This window comes from Balaenoptera ricei, chromosome 2 (genome assembly GCF_028023285.1).
Source record: "Balaenoptera ricei isolate mBalRic1 chromosome 2, mBalRic1.hap2, whole genome shotgun sequence".
Lineage (NCBI taxonomy): Eukaryota > Metazoa > Chordata > Mammalia > Artiodactyla > Balaenopteridae > Balaenoptera > Balaenoptera ricei.
In genome coordinates this window covers 7932479-7953513 of record NC_082640.1, presented here as the reverse complement: position 1 = coordinate 7953513, position 21035 = coordinate 7932479, and positions in this window count along the sequence as shown.

Genomic DNA, 21035 nt, shown 5'->3' with positions numbered 1-21035 from the left:
TCAGGGACGCAATTACTTTAAGTTTTACCCTTTAAAAATGAAAAAAGCAATGAAGTCCGTAGCAGAAAATTCCCGCAAACCACATGTGAACCAGAAAACATGCATTGACCCCGATTACACACAATGCTCCAGGGTTCTCTAATCTAATGGTCCATCACAGTGTCAAGAGCTATCTCCCCCTGCTTCCGAGCAAGACGTGCACACAATCCTTTAATCCGGGCAGGAGGTGAGCGCTGGGGAGAGATCTGAGGGCAGAGGCCGCTGACAAACAGAGGATAAAGTCTGGGCTGCAGAGACCTCCAGGATGGCAACCATGATATTTGGGAGCCCCGGGAACAGTAGAACGTGGGTGTGTATGTGGCAGGAGCAGCTGGGCCAGGCTGTTGAGCTGCTTGGGCACCGAGGATGTATCCTTAGGGATCCCAGTAAAACAGACACAAATCCGAGTGCTCAGAAGCACAGGGGAGAATTCAGAGCAGAAATCTGGAGGCAAGCAGGCCATTTTTCAAGAACATGTTTCTTCTCTGCCTTAGCATAATGCAGGATTTATTTCTGTATTATTAAACGGTATTAGATAATATACACGTGCATACCTGCACGTGAGTGTACACATCTCTATTTCTTTTTCGCACATAACCCAGACTCCCAGTTTCCCAGGAGTCCCCTGGTCCTCGCAGTTACTGCCATTTCCGTGCCTGCCACAGTCACCGATACTCAGAACCCCTACCCTCCACTTATGTGGCCACAGGCAGACAATGGAGGCTAAAGCATCACCAGACAATAGAATTCGTGAGGGACGGAAGATGTATAAAGGGTAATTTCCCCAGAAAACAAATTTCATTCTTTCCCATCCTTCTCTCCCAGTGACATCGGAAGTCAGCAGAGACCCGTGAGATCTCAATCACTGCAAATACCTCTGTGGCCGAAACCACACCCGGGGTAACACAGAACCAAGGTATATCTGTCTCTTAGCTTGACCTGGCTCACCACCCAGGAGACAGGCTCCCAGCTGGCTCCTCTTCCCAGTGAACTTAATAAACTCCCCAGGTCTCAAAAAGCAGCATCTCCCCTTCTCAGTGGGAAAACAGAGATCAATATACACAGCAGAGGTACTTATGCTTTGTGTGTAAAATCTCCCGGGCCACTGTGACACCCACTCACACACCAAGCTGACACAGGCAGCTTCCGTCAGCATCTCTGAGGGCATGTGGGCTACTCGGTGAGGAGGAGGGTATAGCAACAGGACAGCAAAAGCAAACCCTGAACCTAGGGCCAAGCAAAAGGTCGACTGGGTTAAAGCAAGGTGATGCCACTGACCTTGTTTGCTTAAACATACTAAGAGAGGAGGCCTTCTTAACATGAGGGAAACCACAGAGCAGCTGAAAGTAGGTCAGTGATCCCTATGAGGCCTGCCAGGGTCTCCCAGCAATGTGGTTGGGAGGTAAGCATTCTCCAGCTCTGCAGCCCAAGTGCCACAAAAGGCCACAGCCAACCGCCTGGGCTGCTTCTATGGGGAAACCTAAGCAGACACACGGGTACCTAGAAAGGAGAGCCTATTCGATCGCCCTGCGGGCAAAAACATTCCACAGTTGCCACAGAAGATGTAAACAAACATGATTACCCCGATTTAGATACAAAAGGCGCGGGTGGGGCAGGGGGTAAGGATGCAGAGAGCCAGGGGGAGGCGTTGGTGGGAATCTATTTCCAGGGGCTCTCAGCACCTGTCTGCCAGCACATCTCTCAAAATAGTATTAAGCAACAAGTTTCTAAAATGGCAAATCTAACGCTTCTTTTCCCTGGGAATGCTTTGTCATGGCTGAGACTCTTACCCCAGAAATCATCTCAGAAGAGCATGTGGGATAAAGCAGAGCGAGTCTGAACGTGTCTGCAGCCACCGAAGCAGCAGCGGCAGACCACGGTGTGCGGGGTGTGATGCGGGGAGGCTGGAGCTGGGCGCTGCCTGGGCTCCGCCTCCCAAGCACTCACCATCAGCAGGCTGAGCGCGGAGTCTGGCACCAGCTGCACTGCCATGGTCTCCGGTTCCCACGCACAAACCTCCTGCACAGTCAGTCCGCCTGGGCCCTGGGTGATTGGAAAGCAGCCACAGAAACCTGCAGCAAAAACAGCCAGAAATCCAGACTCAGGATGCAAAGGGCTCGGGATGCGAGCGGCCACATGTCACATGGGGCGGCAGGGGAGGTCAGGGGGATGCTGGCAAGAAGGGGTGGGAACAGTGCTTAGGGAGAGAGGGAAAAAAAAGGAAAAATAGGAAGCTGCAGGTTATTTAAAGGTGAGTCCTGCCTAGCTTCCCTAAGCTGTACGAGCACAGAAGCCACATCATATACAAACATAAAAGCTTAGAGAACATAGGATGCTTAACTGATACCTTAGCCTAGGCAGCAGCTCTTCTTTTAACTGACAATTAAAATAAATCATTTCCTATTGGAGATAAATCAATCAGCCCGAATAATACCCCCCCACCCCCCCCACCCCGTTTTCTCTGCATCTCTCAGCAATTCTGCTGCATAAACACGCTGGATGTCAACCTACCGCTCGCAAGCTGGTCAGTATCTTCTTTCCTGCAGAAAGGTGTGTTCCTTTTGCAAAATCAAGTATCTGGGAGCAAGAGAGTGAAGCCTGACCAGGAGCATCAGGCAGTCACCGGAGATCGGCAGATGCCCTCATCACTACCAAGCAGGAAGTCAGTTATGAACTGACCCCTTCCACCATCCCCAAATCTACTTTTCCTCCCTAAGTAGAAGGGCAAGCCGAGTTCCCCGTGGGGCTAACATACTTCCAAGGACCATGTAATTACACTGCCTGTTCTGTGAGCGTTCTGATCTCCCTGCCTGCACCACATGTACACGGCAGACAGACACCCTCTACCTCTCTCTCCCTCCCTCCCTCCCGCCCTGCTCCCTCCCTTCCCTTCCCTCCCATCTCTCCACCAGGCTGCCTGTTAGGAATTTTGAAGGAGACTCTCTAGCTTAGGGAGGCTAATTTGTAGCAAGGGACACTGCTTAAGACAAGAAAAAAAGGAAATTAGCTTTGAAAATCACATCATGCAGCATTTTCCTGGGAAGATGTCAAAGGAAAAAAAAAAAGGGAGTCTGCCCAGTCTTGTTATATAATGACTGGCTCCAAAGGCTTCCCAGAATCAGAGATTTAAGAAAATTAAAGCATCTTTTTTTATGAGCACTGCCAAGCTTATATCTTATTATGGAGTCCACTTTTTCAACTAAAAATAGCAATTACTAATACTTCTGGCAACAGTTTCTCATGTCCTTTTCCGATTTCTCCCTTTACTCACCTGCTGTAATGACTCCAAAAACTCCTTAGAATTAACTACACAGTATGAAGTATAGGAACATGGAAAACAATTTTCTAAATAAAAACTGGGGGGAAGAAATTAATAACTTTTAAAAGTTCCTATGGATGGGTATAGCTGTTGCCCCTATATAATTTATACTTTTAAAAGCGATTTATTTGATCATCACAGTGCTTGGCATAAAGTAAGTGCTCAAAAATATTAATTGAGTGAATGAAAAGTTTCTTCTCTCATTGTTTATCCTATGGTGGCCCAATGGGTCAAAACTCCCTTCCATGTTGTTGGATTGGACTTTAATGCCCTTGACCTCAGGAACTTCTGAGAATCACTCCCCACTGTCAGGTGCTTGGAAATTCACAGCATGATCTGAGTCACGTGAGTGTGGCTTTGCACCAAGCTGTCAGAACATTCTAGATGTGCTGGTGGGTTTCATAAAAAAATTCAAAATTAACCATAATAATAGTAATGATTTAAGGAACATATCTACAGGGTTATCTTAACCTCGTGGATAGGTTGCTAAGTGTATTCAACTGATCTTTGCTGAGTGCCTACCGTGTGCTGTGTTCTATGACAGGCTTTGTAGAAGGTGCAAAACTCAGTCATAATCTCTCTCCTCAAGGAGCTTTTTATCTGGTAGATGTGATGATACCCAAGAATCATTTATGGTACAAGACGTTATGTGATAAATGCTATAAAGTGACCTAAAAACCGTTCAGGCAGCACAGAGCAGAGAGAGTTTACTTTCAGCTTTAAGAACGTCATTGTTTTTGAGCTGCAATTTAAGGAATAAGCAGAACCTCTTTTTTATGACTTCTGGTTTATGATTCCTCATGGACTAAGTACTTGGAAAATATAGAAAGCATAAGGAAAAAGTGAATATCGGTGCTGTTGCAACTGGCGGATGTGGGCAGAGGGAGGGTGTACCCCGAAGCGGGCCCAGCCCAAGAAGTTCTGGATGTTGAGAAGCCTAAAACACACTAGGGTGAGAGATTTCATGTCAGCCACCAATGTTGGACCTTGGCACACCTGCCTTCCTCTCTCTGTACTTTGCTTGTAAAGCCTCATCCTGAATCTTTGCCCTAGAAGAAAGAGTCTGGAGAACAGAGCCTATAGCAGATCTCACACATGAAGACATTATTGGGAGGTGTCATCTCAGGGCAGCGAGAGTGAAGGAGGTGGGAGGGGATGAGAGTGGGTACCAGGTGGTACCTACGCAGCTGGTCACAGTATAGATGCTCGGTGGTGAGGAAGGGTGTCCAGACAGGCAGGGAACTTTATTCCCTGGGATAGTACATCAAGGAGAGGAAGTGGGGGGCGGGGGGGGGGGGTCACCAGCCTGTTCCTGCCCATCAGCTGACTCTGGTTGGCCAAAGGGACTCCACAGGTCATGAGCTCCCTTACATCTCAGAGTGACCTGACCAGCTCCTCCAGGTAGCTGTGAACAGAAAGGCATGGCATCTGAGCCCAGAAACAGAGGGACACCCGCAGCCTTTGTGGGTCAGTCAGATGGGACGCGGGCACTGGAAGTGCTGATGGTCCTTCCTCAGTGCGTGTGATGGGAGCTGGCCCGCAGCCTGGCCCACGCGCTGAAGGAGGCTGGGCTGGCCGGCAGTGCCAGGAGGAGGGAAGGGACGGTGACGGCGCAGCTGGGCTCCCCACTGAGCACACAGCTAAATCCCGGAGGCCACGGCAGCGCCAAGCAAGGCTGGGAGCCACATCAACCGAGTCCCGTGAAAGTGTGTATGTTTACAAAACTTTCAGTGTCAGAAGTCATATCCTCCATGCAATATTCCCTCATTTTTCCATTTGGGCATTCAAGTTTGCTTTGCCTGTACAACTTTGAAGTTACTGTTTTTGATGACAATCATTCACTTTCTTTTATTATCCTCCTACTAGGAGTATAATAACATGAACGACCAAACGTCACGGACAACCAGATGTCAGAACTAGGTACCACTCCTCTCTGTGAAATCCTATAGCTCTGAGCATCAAGCTCAGAGCAGCAGGTGCTTAGTAATATTCAACTGGGCACCAGTGGAGACGCTAAAATGTTAAATACAAGAAGAAAGGGGCAAAGACAGCACCCGGGAAGGGCTGGGTACAACATGGGGCGTTTGTGAGGAAAACTAGCAGTCTGACAGAGGAGGAGGGAGAGAACCCCAGAATTCCAGTGACAATGGTCCCTCAACAAAGATGCCCAGAGCTCTTAGTAGAGCTATGTACCTAGAAATCAAAGTGGAAGGATTGTGGGGCAATCTGTAAGGAAGAAGAGTCAATTAGTGTAAAACAGACACTTAACAAACAGACAAACAAACAAACAAATAGTGAGATATGAGCTATCTAGGTCTTTTCAAAACCTTGTCCAAGAGCAATCAAGATCACAGAACTAGGACATGTGGAGAACAGTAATCCTGTCCTCTAAGTAACTAGTTCCATCCTTGGCTAATGTTACATCCCACGAAAGCTACATAATTCCTTTCCGTGTAGCTCCTCCTAAAAGCTCCTCAGTTGAAGGACAGTTCAATGTCATACCCACGAAAAGCTGTTGCAAAAAAAAAAAAAAAAAAATAGCCAATAAAAACCTCTTCTGTATTTAGTATGAAACTGTTGGGTAGACTCTGATGTTTGGGTCACTCACTGCTGCCTGTATAAATTGCCCCATGTGAGAAATTTCTCTTGGAATTTAGTACAAGGAAAATGTCTGTCCCTCCTGAGGCAGCCTGTGTGACCGATGGCTTCAGCCTCAGAATCCCGGCTGTGTCATTTTACTCTTGGAAATCAGAAAGCTATCCTGTCATTTGCTCTGTGACCCCAAGTGGGTAGCAGGAGGGTAAGGTGAAAATCAAATCAAATATTATTATACCTTAGGTTAAGCAGCACATAGTAGGCATTCAATAACTGTTAGCTCCCCTTAAGTCTCCTTTACATTCGGATAATGAAAATAATGGAACTAATCACAGTTGGCACATTTGGCTGCCAGAATACCCAAAGCTTAATTTTACTTTCAATTAGAGCAGATATTATCATAGTTGACATTATCACTTCCTTGGTTTTTCTCAGCCTTGTTTTTCCTTTTAATTCATAATGTATTACTCTTATTTAGTAGGCTTTGTCAGTAAGTCATCTGAAATTCTTTTTTGGAATCAATCATTCTTTAACGTATAAGATGCTCTCAAATAAATTTGGCACACGGTGGAATATTTTGCACTACTAAAAGGGCAATTATGAAAACTATTTAGAAATAGGGAAACTGTCTGTCTGAGATATAATGTTTATATGACCATAAAATGATACATATAGTCTAATTACAACCATGTAAAGAGTTGTATTTTAAGAGGATATGAATGAACTTCTGCTTCCAGCCAAGATGGAGTAACAGGCAACAAGTTTACCATCCTACCTAAAACAAAGAAAATAACTGACAAACTATATGAACCAATACTTTTCAAGATACTGGGCGCAGGACAACAAAGGGCAATGATCCACAATACACCTTCTAATTGTCCCAAATTACTGAATTAAGAGTGTTTCCAGGCCACAGAACAGAGAGGGGATCCCAAGTGGAATCAAGCAGATTCCTCAAATTTAGGAGACAAAGCTAAGAGTCAGGGGACACCAGGATAGACAGAGTTCACAGGGCAGAGTACTGGAGATGAGAGAGGTACAGAGAGAGAGAACTTCAGAGATCTATAAAAGGGTCCCTTTGAGTATTCAGCTGAATACTGATCACTGAGAGGAAACTATCAGAAACTGGGGAAGGAACCACCTAAAAGGATTAGAAAGATTGGTGACCAGGGCTCACACAGGGCCAGGAATAGTACCTGTTCACACATGCAGCCAGGAAAGCCTCATAATTCATGGTGCATTAGGTAGGACACTCAGAAAGTTCTTGCCTCAGTAGTGATGAATAATTGGCCATAGATTGATCACTCCCCTGAGTCTGCCTAGCAAATCTGAACAGCAAGACATGAAAGCATCAAACTACTTCCAAGTAAGTTAACTGTGTTCCAAAACAAAGCTAAAGAGCATCTATAGAAATAAAAAAATATTCAGCACCCAAAAAGGTAAAATTTACAATGTCTGGCATCTAATAAAAATTACCAGGTATGGAAAGAAGTAGGAAAGTATGACCATTTAATAACAGACAAATCAATCAAAATCATCCAGAACTAACACAGATGTTAGAGTTAGCAGAAAAGAACATTAAAAGAGTTATTATAATTTTATTAAATATGTTCAAAAAGTTAAGTAGAGACATGGAAGATATAAAAAAGAACCAATTTGAACTTTCAGAGATTAAAAACTATTCTAATTGAAAGACAGAGATTAAAAAAATTTTTTTAAACAAAACAGAATGAGCATCTGTGAGTTGTGGGGTACCTTCAAGCAGCCTAATATATGTGTAATTTGTACCCCTGAAGAAAGGGAGACACAGAAAATATATTTGAAGAAATAACGGCCAGAACTTCCCCATATTATATGCTGAACAAACCCTAAGCATAAGGAACAAGAAGAAAACTGCACCAAGGAACATCATAATCAAATTGCACAATATCAGTGATAAGGAAACTATTTTGAAAGCAACCAGAGGGAAACAATCATATATTACACACAGAAGAACAAATGTAAAGGTAACATTAGATTTCTTATCAGAAATATTGATAACGTAAGCGAGAAGATAGTGGAGCAACATCCTTTAAAAAATTTAAAGGAAAAACCATCATTCTAGGATTCTTTAATCCAACAAAAGTAACTTAAAAAAACAAAAGCAAAATATAGACTTTTTCAGAAATACAAAGTAGATAAAAGGCAAACAGATTGGAAAGAAAGAAGTAAAACTTCCCACCCACCCCCCAAAAAAATTCAGGCCCAGATGGCTTCACTGATTATAGCAAATATTTAAGGAAGAAATAACAATTCTACATAAATTCTTTGAGAACATGGAAGAGGAGGAAATATTTCTGAACTCATTTTATAAGGCCTGCATTACCTTGATGTCAAAATCAGACAAAGACAATATAAGAAAGGAAAACTAAAAATTAATTATCCCTCATGAACCAGGATGCAAACATTCTAAACAAAATTATAGAAGATAGAACTTAACAATATATTAAAAAGATAATACATCATGACCAGCGAAGGCTTATCCCAAGAATACAAAGTTGATTTAACATTCTGAAAGCAACCAGTATAATTCATCATAGTAAAAAACTAAAAAAGAAAAACCATAAAATCAGCTCAACAGATGTATAAAAAAGCAATCAACAAAATTCAAAATCTATTCCTGATTTTTTTTAAAATTCAGGAATAGAAGGGAACTTTCTCAACCTGACAAAGAGCATCTACAACAAATTATAGCTATTATCATATTTAGTGAGAATGACCAAATGCTTTCCCCCTAAGATCAAAAACAGGGCAGGGTTGTCTACTCTCTGGACTTCTCTTCAACATCAAACTAGAGATACCAGACAGCGCAATAAGACCAGAAAAGGAAATAAAACATATTTCGTTTGGAAAAGAAAAAATAAAATGGTCTTTAGTCGCAAACAACTTGATCTCTCATGTAGAAAATCCTATGGAATTTACACACACACACAAAAAAAAACCTACTAGAATTAATAAGCAAGTTTAGCAAAGCTGAAGGATACAAGATATATTCAAAAATCAACTGTATTTTTATACACCAACTATGAACAATAGGAAATTTAAATTAAAAATAGAATTTATAATTGCATCAGACAACATGACATACTTAGGGATAAATCTGACAAAGATGTGAAACGTCTTCACACTGAAAACTATAAAACATTACTAAATGTAATTAAAGACAATAAATGGAGAGATATACTGGACCCATGGATCGGAAAATTTAATGTATAGTGAGAGAAAGCAGATCACTAGTTGCCTGGGGAATAGGGATGGGGTGGGAAGGAGTGGATGCCTAACAAGGGGTAGGCAGGAGGGAGGGATTACCATGGGGCACAAGGAACTTTGGAGGGTGATGAGTATGTCATTATCTTCATTAGGGTGGTGGTTTCATGGATGTAGAAATGTGTCAGAACTTTTCAAACTGTGTACTTCAAATATCTGCAGGTTACTGCATGTTAATTTTACCTCAATAAAGTTGTTTTTTAAGGAACGTGATGATATAATTATCCCCAGAATTAAGTTAGTTCTTTTAGAATGGTATGATTGATTTTTTTCCTGTTTAAAACTTTTCAAATTGTTATATTTTCAATACGTAAAATAATGATGTTTTTAGAAATCATTTAATACCTAAATAAGAAGGAAGGCACAGATTGAGGAGCTAGTAGGGTCAAGAGAAGACACTGCTGTTTGTTTGTGGCTATGGAAAGCAGAAGAGCTCCGGCTGTGTTTTAAGGCACATAAAAAGAAGCCAGCAAGACGAAAAGACAAAGGGCGCTATAAATCCCAAAGGAATCAAGGGAGAATGGATCCCAGACAGAGGCATTACTTTTTACCGGAAAGAGGGCTGCGTCTTCCCATGAGATGAAGAGAAAGGTGGAAATGCACAGAAATGTTGAGAAAATGTGAAGGAGGAGTGGAAACAGATATTTTAATCTGCTAAGGAGGGCTTGAAGCACCTTCACTCCATGGTCTTGATCTCAGTAGACAGTCCTCATGTTTCTGCTTCACCAGGATAAAATGCCCTGGGAGATGCTGGTCCCTGGATGGTTCACACCTCCTCTCTCCCCACCCTGCCCCCCATGCCAGGCCCCTCACTCGGAGCTGTTGCCTAACATGAATGCACAGGGTTCCAGAGTGGATGACCACCCCCTACAAGGCCTACATGAGGGCATGCTTCCCTTGGACATTCCCTATAATGTTTTTCAGAGACCCCAGCCCAGAACCTACCCTGTCCTGCTGTAGCCCAGACCCAGGCTCAAACACCAGGTCTCTACCTGCTCCTCTGAAGTACAACTGCGAATGGTAGCCCCACCCCTGGCCTCCCTGGGCCATCCAGGGGGGTTACAAATGCCTCTCACCAGCAAACACAGTCCTTCTTAGCTCTCAACCAGAGCAAGGAGCCCAGTGGCATCCGATATTGTGCCAAGATGTACGCACAGCCTTCATCTGCCACATCCGTGCTGGGCTGGCTGGATCCACGTAGCTGGCTCTGCCTTTGTCCTATGCCCAGCATTCCAGTTCCACAAGAGACACCAACTCTGTCCCCAACCCTAGGTCATGTGTTTTCCATGCAGCACAGAGGCCTGGGTCAACTCCCCCAGCCCCACCTACTCCAGGACTCCCCTCCCCAAGGGCCCACAGAATGAAGGTGCCGACAGTCTTGGTGTTTTGCCACCCCAGTTCCAAAATGCAATGAGCAATACTGCTTAAGGAAGACAAAGCGTAGGAAATGGGCAAATCAATACATTTCTTGTAACACTCGAATACCTCCCATTAATGCATTGCTATACATAGATGTTCACGTTAATTCTTTAATGTTGATTTTTTAAAACGTTACACAAATTACATCCCAAATTCTTTCATCTAGACTCAACTACCTTTCTTGATAACATCTCTCACCTTTAACCATAGGTAAACATTCTGTGATATTTGGATCATGATCAAAATTTTGTCTTTTGCTATTTCTCCCTATAATCCTTATCTGATAATTATTTTTCTAATTCCCCACCTTAAGCTCATAATAAACAGCCTTGCATCGGATTATTAAACTATAGGTTACTTCACTATTCTCAAGTGTTGAACATTTATTTGGTTTCTAGTTATTGTTGTAACTATCCCAGGTAATACCACTATAATTCACTTTTATACAGGTAACGTTTTCCTTTAGATTATTTTCATACAGAAGCTTCCCCATACTAAGATTCCTAGAATAAAGCTAAAAATATTTTCATGTTGCCTAAAATATTGCCCTGTTGAAGGACTGAATCAATTTATAGTGTCATCTCTACTGCACGTGGCACCTTCAGAATTCATCAGCACTTCCTCTGATGTTGACTTATTTAATAGGTGTGTAATTTACTCTGGAACTAGTTTAATTTCTATTTACTTTCTTATAAATGAGGTTAAGAAGTTTTTCTTTTGTGTGACTTATTTGCTTACACAATATTTGTAAATATTTGTAAATAGATGTAGACATATATGCTTGTCTGTGGGAGATCTGGTGGTAGTTTTAGAGATTTTATAAGCTCTTTATATATTTTACCTATTAAATTTCTATCTGTTGCATAAATATATTTGTAAAACATCAGAAACCCTAATGAACATTTAATAACACTGCCCATGTGACACTTGGACTTCCTGCAAGTACTTAAAAATGTTTTCTTTATTTTGCTGCTATTTTATCTTTGTTTTATTTTAATTGTACAGATGTTTGAATTTTATTTTAAAAGCTTTGCCCATTTTTTCTTCATAACTTCTCTAATAATCTAAAATGGTTTTTGTCTTTGCTTAAATAAACTCTTTGCATATGACTTAATTTTCTATTTTAATTCTTTGAGGTAAATTTGTTTTTTGCCACATTGAAATCAAATTATTCTAGAAGCATGTATAAAATAATTATGCTCTGTATAATTCTATTATACTCACTTGCCATATATTATCTTTTCATACATACTAAAAAGTATTTATGCAAGCCCTATTTTATTTCAACGCTCTATATTTTTCCTTCTAATCCAGGGTTACACTGGCTCAGTTGTTGTTTTTTAAACAGTCTAGTTCATAATTATTAGTTCTTCATTAACACTTTCATATTTTTGTCTGTCTTTCCAAGTATACCATAGAACCAATTATTCTGAATTCTTTAACAAAACACCAGTGACATCACTGGTATTTCAACTGAAGTTGTCTTAAAACTACAAATTAGGGCTTCCCTGGTGGCGCAGTGGTTGAGAATCTGCCTGCCAATGCAGGGGACACGGGTTCGAGCCCTGGTCTGGGAAGATCCCACATGCCACGGAGCAACTGGGCCCGTGAGCCACAATTACTGAGCCTGCGCGTCTGGAGCCTGTGCTCCGCAACAAGAGAGGCCGCGATGGTGAGAGGCCCGCGCACCGCGATGAAGAGTGGTCCCCACTTGCCGCAACTAGAGAAAGCCCTCGCACAGAAACGAAGACTCAACACAGTCATAAATAAATAAATAAAAGAACGTGGGAAAAAAAAAAAAAAAAAACTACAAATTAAACAGAAAATAATTGCCGCTTCCATTCGACCTTCGTATCCAGAAAAAGGACATATTTCTCTATGTATTCAGTCATTTTTTTCACCATGAAAATTTTGTAGATTTTTTGGTATGTGTTATATCCCGTCATACAAGTGTAATTAACACATAATCCAATTTTGTGGCTATCATAAATTGGAAGTCTTTTCTTAGTATATTTTTTAGCTGGATAATAAAGGCACTTGAGTATAGGACTTATTCGTGTGATCCTATCTTCTGACCAGCAGTTTTTCTCCACTGTTCTATTATCTCTAATAGCTTTGCTTGATTACTTTACCTCTTCTAGGTATATAATCATACTTTTCTAATGGACTTCCTTTTAAAGCTCATTTCTTTTTTGTACGTTATTATGTGGACAAGAAAATAGAAATCTCTATAAAATAGTCATTATGAAGGCCACTCCATCCTGCCTACTGCCAATGCTGAAAAGAAACTCACATCCACCTTTACCTGTCTGCAAAACTTGCTGACTCTACCTGCAAAACTCCTCCAGAATCCCACTCCTCCCTACCATTTCCACTCCTCCGTGTCAGCAACCCGGCTCTCTCACAGGCATTATTGCAATGGCCTCCTTAGCACAATCCAAAAGAGCAGCTAGAATAATTTTTGAGCACTTAGGTCAGATATTGTCACACTTCTGCTCAAAAATCTTCCAAAGTGCTGAGAGTTCCTTGCAAAGCCCCAAATGGTCTACCTCCTCCCTCTGTGCAACTTAAGACTCTGTTCCTCATTAGCTTCTTTCCAGCTACAGAGACTCCACTGTTGCTTGAACATATCAGAGATGTCCCTGCCTCAGAGCCTTTGCACCTGCTACTGTGGATGCCTGGAAAGTTCCTCCCCGGGTACGGGGAGAGCTCTTCCTGGTACCTCCTCCAGGTGTTTGCTCGAGTGCTAGATTCTCGGGGACGCCTCTCCTGACTCCCCTACTTGAAATTACAGCCTCTTCCCCTGGGCTTCCTAAGCCTTACCTGCTTTATTTTTCTCCACTGCACTTCTCACCATGTGACATTGCATATATGTATTTATTTCTCATCTCCCTACCTGTCTCCCTCCCATACACTCCTAAACTAATACGTGAGCTTTAGACAGCAAGCCTGTTTTGCTCCTTACTGTATCCTGAGCATTAGAAAGTAGGTGCTCAGTACATAATTGCATTGAATTGTATTGTATTGGATGAAATTGTTTTGTAGCAGGTTGAGGGTGGATAACTCTGAATATATGTAAATTCAGCATGATTTTTACCTATGATATTAAGTAGAACTTTTTATCATGTTAAAGAACAATATTTTGTTCCTTCTTTTCATAGGTTTGAGAACTGTGCTCAATTTTATTAAACATCTCATCAGGCAGGTGTAATTTTATATACTATGTCATCCTACAGAGTGTTAATGTATTTCACTAAACATTTCTCCCTTAAATGGTCAAATAAAATTAATCTCCAGGGATATTCCTAAAAGTACTGGATATATTGTTCAACTGGGCATTTTGCCTTCTCATGGATACAGACCACTAGCTGATCCACTACAGAGCAAAAAAGGGGAAATTCTGGGACTTCCCTCGTGGCGCAGTGGTTAAGTATCCGCCTGCCAATGCAGGGGACACGGGTTCGAGCCCTGGTCCAGGAAGATCCCACATGCCGCGGAGCAACTAAGTCTGTGAGCCACAACTACTGAGGCCGTGCGCCACAACTACTGAGGCCACACGCCACAACTACTGAGCCCACGTGCCACAACTACTGAAGCCCATGAGCCTGGAGTCCATGCTCTGTAACAAGAGAAGCCACCGCAATGAGAAGCCTGCGCACCACAACAAAGAGTAGCCCCCGCTCGCCACAACTAGAGAAAGCCCGTGCACAGCAACGAAGACCCAACGCAGCCAAAAAAAATAAATAAATTTATTAAAAAAAAAAAAAAAAGAGGAAATTCTAATGATTTGGCCAGCATGAAACTAAGCAAGATGAAGAGAAAATGCTTCACAGACATATTTCAAATTGACCCCTGTGAATATGCCGTCTTTGTTTGTGTATATAATATTGATGAATGACTGCGTCTGGGTTAGTTGACGGGAGTTCCAGTTATCAACAACTACTTTTATGCAGACAATGTTTCATAGTCATATTACATAGCCCACGAGTTATAATTTCTTTTAACCTCCTTAATGACCTAACTCATTCACCAACGTCTAGCCGTTTCCCTGATCCTTACTGTTTCCTACAAATAAAAGGTCCACAGGTAAGAAGAAGTAAAAGATAGGTTTTAATTCTAACATATCTATCTGTGATACCAGCACAGAGAAGTATTCAAATATTTTAATGAATAAATTACAATTAACCTTTGTCTTTCAATAGTAAAAAGTCTGGTGTTTACTACAGTATAGGATTCAGAATACTTAAAAGCAATTTTTGTGTTTTATTCATACTTGCAAATATTTAAAAATCAAATGAAATTCTAACTTGATCAGAAATTCAATTGTTTGGTCAATTATAAGTAGTTTTGATTCATTCCATATCCATGCAATCTCTCACTGCCCAAAATTAACATTATGGGTATAATTTCCTCCAGTTAAAAGCTGTGTCCTAACAGGTGGCACATGAAGAAATTTCTTCATCATCTCTTAAATATGCAGTGGGAATTTGCCTATTAAAAGAGTGTTCTACCTGACAAACACTACACCTCAGCCAGGTGATCAAGGTCAATGTCAACAGTGATGAGCTATTCTGATAGTATGTACCCTTGAAACGATGTGATGAAAGTGGTAGATTATTTCTACTTATATCTTTCTCCCCAGAAGCCCTAACTCCAGTCTACCCATGAGAAAAGCACCAAACAAATCCCAATGGAGGGACATTTTACAAGATACCAAACCAGTGTGCCTTAAAAATGTTAAAGTCATCAAAAATAAGAAAAGTCTAAAAAAACTGTCAGAGCCAAGGGGACCTTAAGGAGACATGACAACTAAGTAACATGTGCTATCCTGGATGGGAGCCTAAAACAGAAAAGGGACATTTGGTAAAAACTAAGAAAATCTGAATGAGGTATGGACTTTATCTTATTATTGATATGATAATTATATATCAATATTGATTCATTAATTTTGGCAAATGTACCATACATATACATTATAAGACATTAATAATAGAAGAAACTGTGTGTGGACTATAAGGAGAATTCTCCGTGCTATCTTCTCAATTTTTCTACAAATATACCTCTGGTCTAAAATTTTTTAAGTTTATTTTAAAAAATAGAACTGTGAACATGGCTGAAATTTGGCCAAAAATATTAATTATTATGTGATTTATTTTCATAATTGATGATGAAAAAAAGTTCCAAAGCTATATGTGAAAATTCAAGATAAGTGGTAATATGGATTCAGGTATACTTTTCCTATAATTTTGTGATGATGTCAAAGTAATTTTTGGCTTGAACTATCTAGATGATTGTCTTAATATTCCCTGCTGCTTATATTTGTGAAAGTAGCCTATCTTTACAAAAATCCAAACAAATAAGATAGCAACACTGCTTCTAACTGACAAATGGAATGTTAGATAAAGAACAGGTATGGATGGATCCCACTTTGTAAAAGTTGAGTGCTATGATAAAAACTTTTTCAAAACTAATCTCTTTGTAAAGTATACTACCAGTGGATTCTTCAAATCTTGATTTCTATGCACTATATTTATTTAAAGGAATGCATACTTCTACAAACAGCAAACTGTGCTATCCAGTTGTGTCAAACCAAAGATCACCCTAGAACACAGGTGTCAGCCAGCCAAGCAACAACCACAAAGATCAGAGAGTTTCAGCCCTAATTGTACAACTGAAATCAGAGCATCAGGCAGAAGGAAAAATTCCTGCAACTGGACAATAAATGATAAATTCATTGTCATCCCATAGGAACCAACAGGATTGGGCCCTATCAGGTCAACAAGTTGAAGACATACAACCCACAACTTGAAGTCATCAATCTTTACTCCTCACCCTGAGCTAATGTCAAGATGGAAAAGTCAAGCAAAGAGCTGGGAGCAAAGAAAATTTGGGGTTTATAAACTCAGCATTGCTGTGAATTTGAGTAGACAAATCCCTGCATGGCGATTCTCTGTGAATGTATCTTTCAGAGTTGACGTCCAACTTTTCCCTCACAGGAGATTGGAGACCAAACACTCCCTAGCGATGTGTTTTAATACAAGACAGAGAGCAAAGGGGTTTGGGAATGAATCTCAGGAATTATTTCCAAAGGTGTAGCTTCTATGACCATGAGCAAATCCACCACTAACATGCTATTTTTAAAAAATGGTTTTATACTTTAAATATTTACTAATGTAAAAAAGAGAACAATATTAGCATTTCATAGGAATGTACTAAATATTTCTAATCACATTCTCAGGAAGAAGTCTCCTTAAGAATACTAAAGATATTAAAGGATAAACTAGTTAAATTCACCATATGCAATATAGGAAAGTTTTCCATTCCAGAGTACTTTTAAAAACAAAATTATACAAATCATGTAATACAGAAACCAGAGGGAAATTAACCTAAAAATATAAATAATGTAAGAGAGAAAATGTAATGTCTCTGCTAAATATTATTACACTATCTTATGAAATAGTTGCCATTAAGTACTTTATTTCCATGTTTATCACTTGTTCTTTCATCACATTAATTCCTGTCTTAGTAATTATTTCTCCCAGGGCTGCATAGGGGCAGGGCCAGCATTAACATGTAATTTAAATATTGTTTCTACTTTAGAATCAAACCAGATGCTGGCAGCCAGCACCTCATTCTTTCTCTTCATTGCTAACAGGAGGGACCTAGGAGCCCCTGCGCTGGGCCCAACACAAGAACAAAAGACAGTTGAGGCTAGAATGAGAAAGCCATAGAGATATCTTCATTCCTTACTTTTGATAGAATAAGAGCTAAAAAAGAATTAATTACACAATGTACAGAGGTAAGCCTCCCTCCCCTTCTGAGGTTTCCCAAATGGAAACAGAAATACATCCTAATTAGTCCCTGAAAAAAAATGCTTAGAATGTTCAACATAAAATAATTAATACCAAATGCCCAAAAAGTCAATAAGTAGATGGTAAATTTCCGACTCCTCCAGCCACATATTGTGAAATGGTCTCAACCATGCAGTTGTGTTAAATATTAATGCTCCTATACACCATGTGTTCACATAGAATGAGAGAATATATATAAATGTTTGGGAAGTCTACCTTAATTACTAGAGTTTTGTCCATTTCATCTGTAGCTGCTGTTGGGACTAGGTGTTGATTATGTGGCTGGAATGTGATTAAGACAAAGACTAATTATACATAACATCTATCCGTCTCTCTCATTTTACATCAAAGTGACCAGACAGGTCTCCTGATGTCCCAGTTATCTGCTCATTAGGGCCCTATAATGCCATTCCCAGGCTGGCACAATTTCTAAAGGAGTTTTGTAAGGAGGATTAGCCCTTCTTTTAAAACCTGCAAAAGGGCGCCAAGTCCCCAAAATCCATTCCAAGGAGTTCATTTACATACTAGGTCATAGGACTGCTTCTTCCCAGGACCACTAGGGCCCCTCTGCGTGGGAAGAGAACCTAAGAGCTCTGGGCAAAGGCATCTGCCAGTTAGGTGGTGTACTGGCTCTCTGCCCAGGACAAATCCCTTGTTACGACCTTGAATGGAAGGCACGCATCAGTACTGCTGAGTCATCAATCCTGGCCGGTAGTGTGGAAACTCAGGCAGCATCCTTTTTGCTGCTGCAGCAACCGGTGCTGTACTTCAGACTCCTTCCTATCCAAACCCAACTCCTTAACACAAGTATAAAAAGAAACACTGGTCTGAAGGTCTAGAGCACGAAGGACCAGAACAAGTGATGGCCTGGTAGACTTTGGTCAATGAGCTTATTAGAAATGTATATAATTGATTTTTCCTTTCTGATTCACCCCTTTTTGTTGGCATGGATTCCTGTAGGGACAGGGAAATTCTAGGGGCATATACAGTGGGCAGGAGGTGAAAGTCGTTGGAGTATCTGAAAAGCAGTTGGGACCAATGAGATGAAATGAAATCAATCTGGGATGCTGCTCAACTTTCCCAGGTCCTTAGGTAGTCGGTGCATTGACATCTTATTGAATAAAACGGGGACAAGTCTAAGAGGCGGGGCAGCAAGAAGTGCACTCAGACAGAATTCAAAAAGTTTCTAAAAGGAAGGAGCGGGGACCTAGAACAAGAGGGAGGCATTACAGCAAACTCCAACTCAACAAGTCAGACTGCCTGCTGACACCTCTACTTCTGGACTCAGAGGCTCAAAATACATAGTGAGAGTCCATAAAAATCCACCTGGAAGGCCAGCTTTCAAATGTCAGGGGATGTGTTCCTAGCGAGTTTGAATTCCATTAGTGATTTTGTAGACAGGGCCAATCCTAAGCAAAGTCTGCTCGAGTCTGTGTCCCCAGTGCTCTAGTGACTCTCTGGTCCTGGGACTCCATTGTTCTCCAAGTCCCCACGCAGGCTTAAGGACCATCAGCTTCAGGACCCCTGAAGACCTCTTTCCATGGGAACCCCTCACTCCTTCCCCAAGCTCCCTCCTTCACCACTGTGTTTATATCCTCTTGGAGCACATTTCCTGTTTTACCACATATGGTTATCTATTATCATGCCTCGGGAGCCCACCAACCTAAATATCCTTTGGCAGAACCAAGTCTTCAGCATCTTTATGTTCTTCTGCAGTTCCTTAAAGATGGTGATGCTCAATAAAGGTTTGCAAAATTAATTTAAATCATGAAAATATGGCCAACGTATCATACAAACGAATTGTCTCTAATAGAATTCCAATCTGTGTGACACCTGAGTATAGTAAAGAAAAACTTTTTGTACCTAGAAGTCTTTTCCTGCGGGACTCATCAACTTCTGCAGACATGCGTAAATTTGTAAGCATTCTTTGAAGGGTACTTGAGGGACGTAAACCACCAAGAAACTGAAATCACTCTTTGCTCCCTGGAACATAAAATATAAACAATAAAGGATTTTCTCTTTTACATTGAAATTTGATATTTTATGATTCATAATCATAAATCACAGTACAGTATTCTTTGTCTTCTCCCAACAGTAACTTGAATTTTCAGTAATTCATAAAAATTTTCATCTTCTAGACTACCAAAATTATTACTAATTGTTTATTTTTAGATAGTTAACTTTTTTTAGACAATAAGCCCTTGTAGATCAACTTTGCTAACCTTTATTTTTTTAATAGATCTTTATTGGAGTATAATTGCTTCACAATACCGTGTTAGTTTCTGTTGCACAACAAAGTGAATCAGCCATATGCATACACATGTCCCCATATCCCCTCCCTCTTGAGCCTCCCTCCAAACCTCCCTAACCCACCCCTCTAGGTCATCGCAAAGCACTGAGCTGATCTCCCGGTGATATGCTGCTGCTTCCCACCAGCCAACTATTTTACATTTGGCAGTGTATATATGTCGATGCTACTCTCACTTTGCCCCAGCTTTGCCCTCCCACCTCATGTCATCAAGTCCATTCTCTATGTATACCTCTTTATTCCTGCCCTGAAACTAGGTTCATCAGTACCTTTTTTTTTTGATTCCATATATATGCATTAGCATACGGTATTTGTTTTTCTCTTTCTGACTTACTTCACTCTGTATGACAGACTCTAGGTCCAACCACCTCACTACAAATAACTCAATTTCGTTTCTTTTTATGGCTGAGTAGTATTCCACTGTACCTACATACCACATTTTCTTTACCCATTTGTCTGTCAATGGGCATTTAGGTTGCTTCCATGACGGGGCTATTGTAAACAGTGCTGCAATGAACATTGTGGTGTATGTCTCTTTTTGATTTATGGTTTTCTCAGGGTATATGCCCAGTAGTGGGATTGCTGGGTCATATGGTAGTTCTATTTTTAGTTTTTTAAGGAACCTCCATACTGTTTTCCATAGTGGTTGTATCAATTTACATTCCCACCAACAGTGTAGGAGGGTTCCCTTTTCACCACACCCTTTCCAACATTTATTGTTTCTAGCTTTTTTGATGATGGCCATTCTGACTGGTGTAAGGTGATACCTCATCATAGTTTTGATTTGCATTTCTCTAATAATTAGTGATGTTGAGCATCTTTTCATGTGCCTCTTGACCATCTGTATGTCTTCCTTGGTGAAATGTCTATTTAGGTCTTCTGCCCATTTTTGAACTTGATTGTTTGTTTTTTTGATATTGAGCTCCATGAGCTTTTTGTATATTTTGGAGATTAATCTGGAGATTAATCCTTTGTCTGTTGTTTCATTTGCAAATATTTTCTCCCATTCTGAGGGTTGTCTTTTTGTCTTGTTTATGGTTTCTTTTGCTGTGCAAAAGCTTTTAAGTCCCATTTGTTTATTTTTGTTTTTATTTCTGTTACTCTAGGAGGTGGGTCAAAAAAGATCTTTCTGTGGTTTATGTCAAAGAGTGTTTTTCCTATGTTTTCCTCTAAAAGTTTTATAGTGTCTGGTCTTACA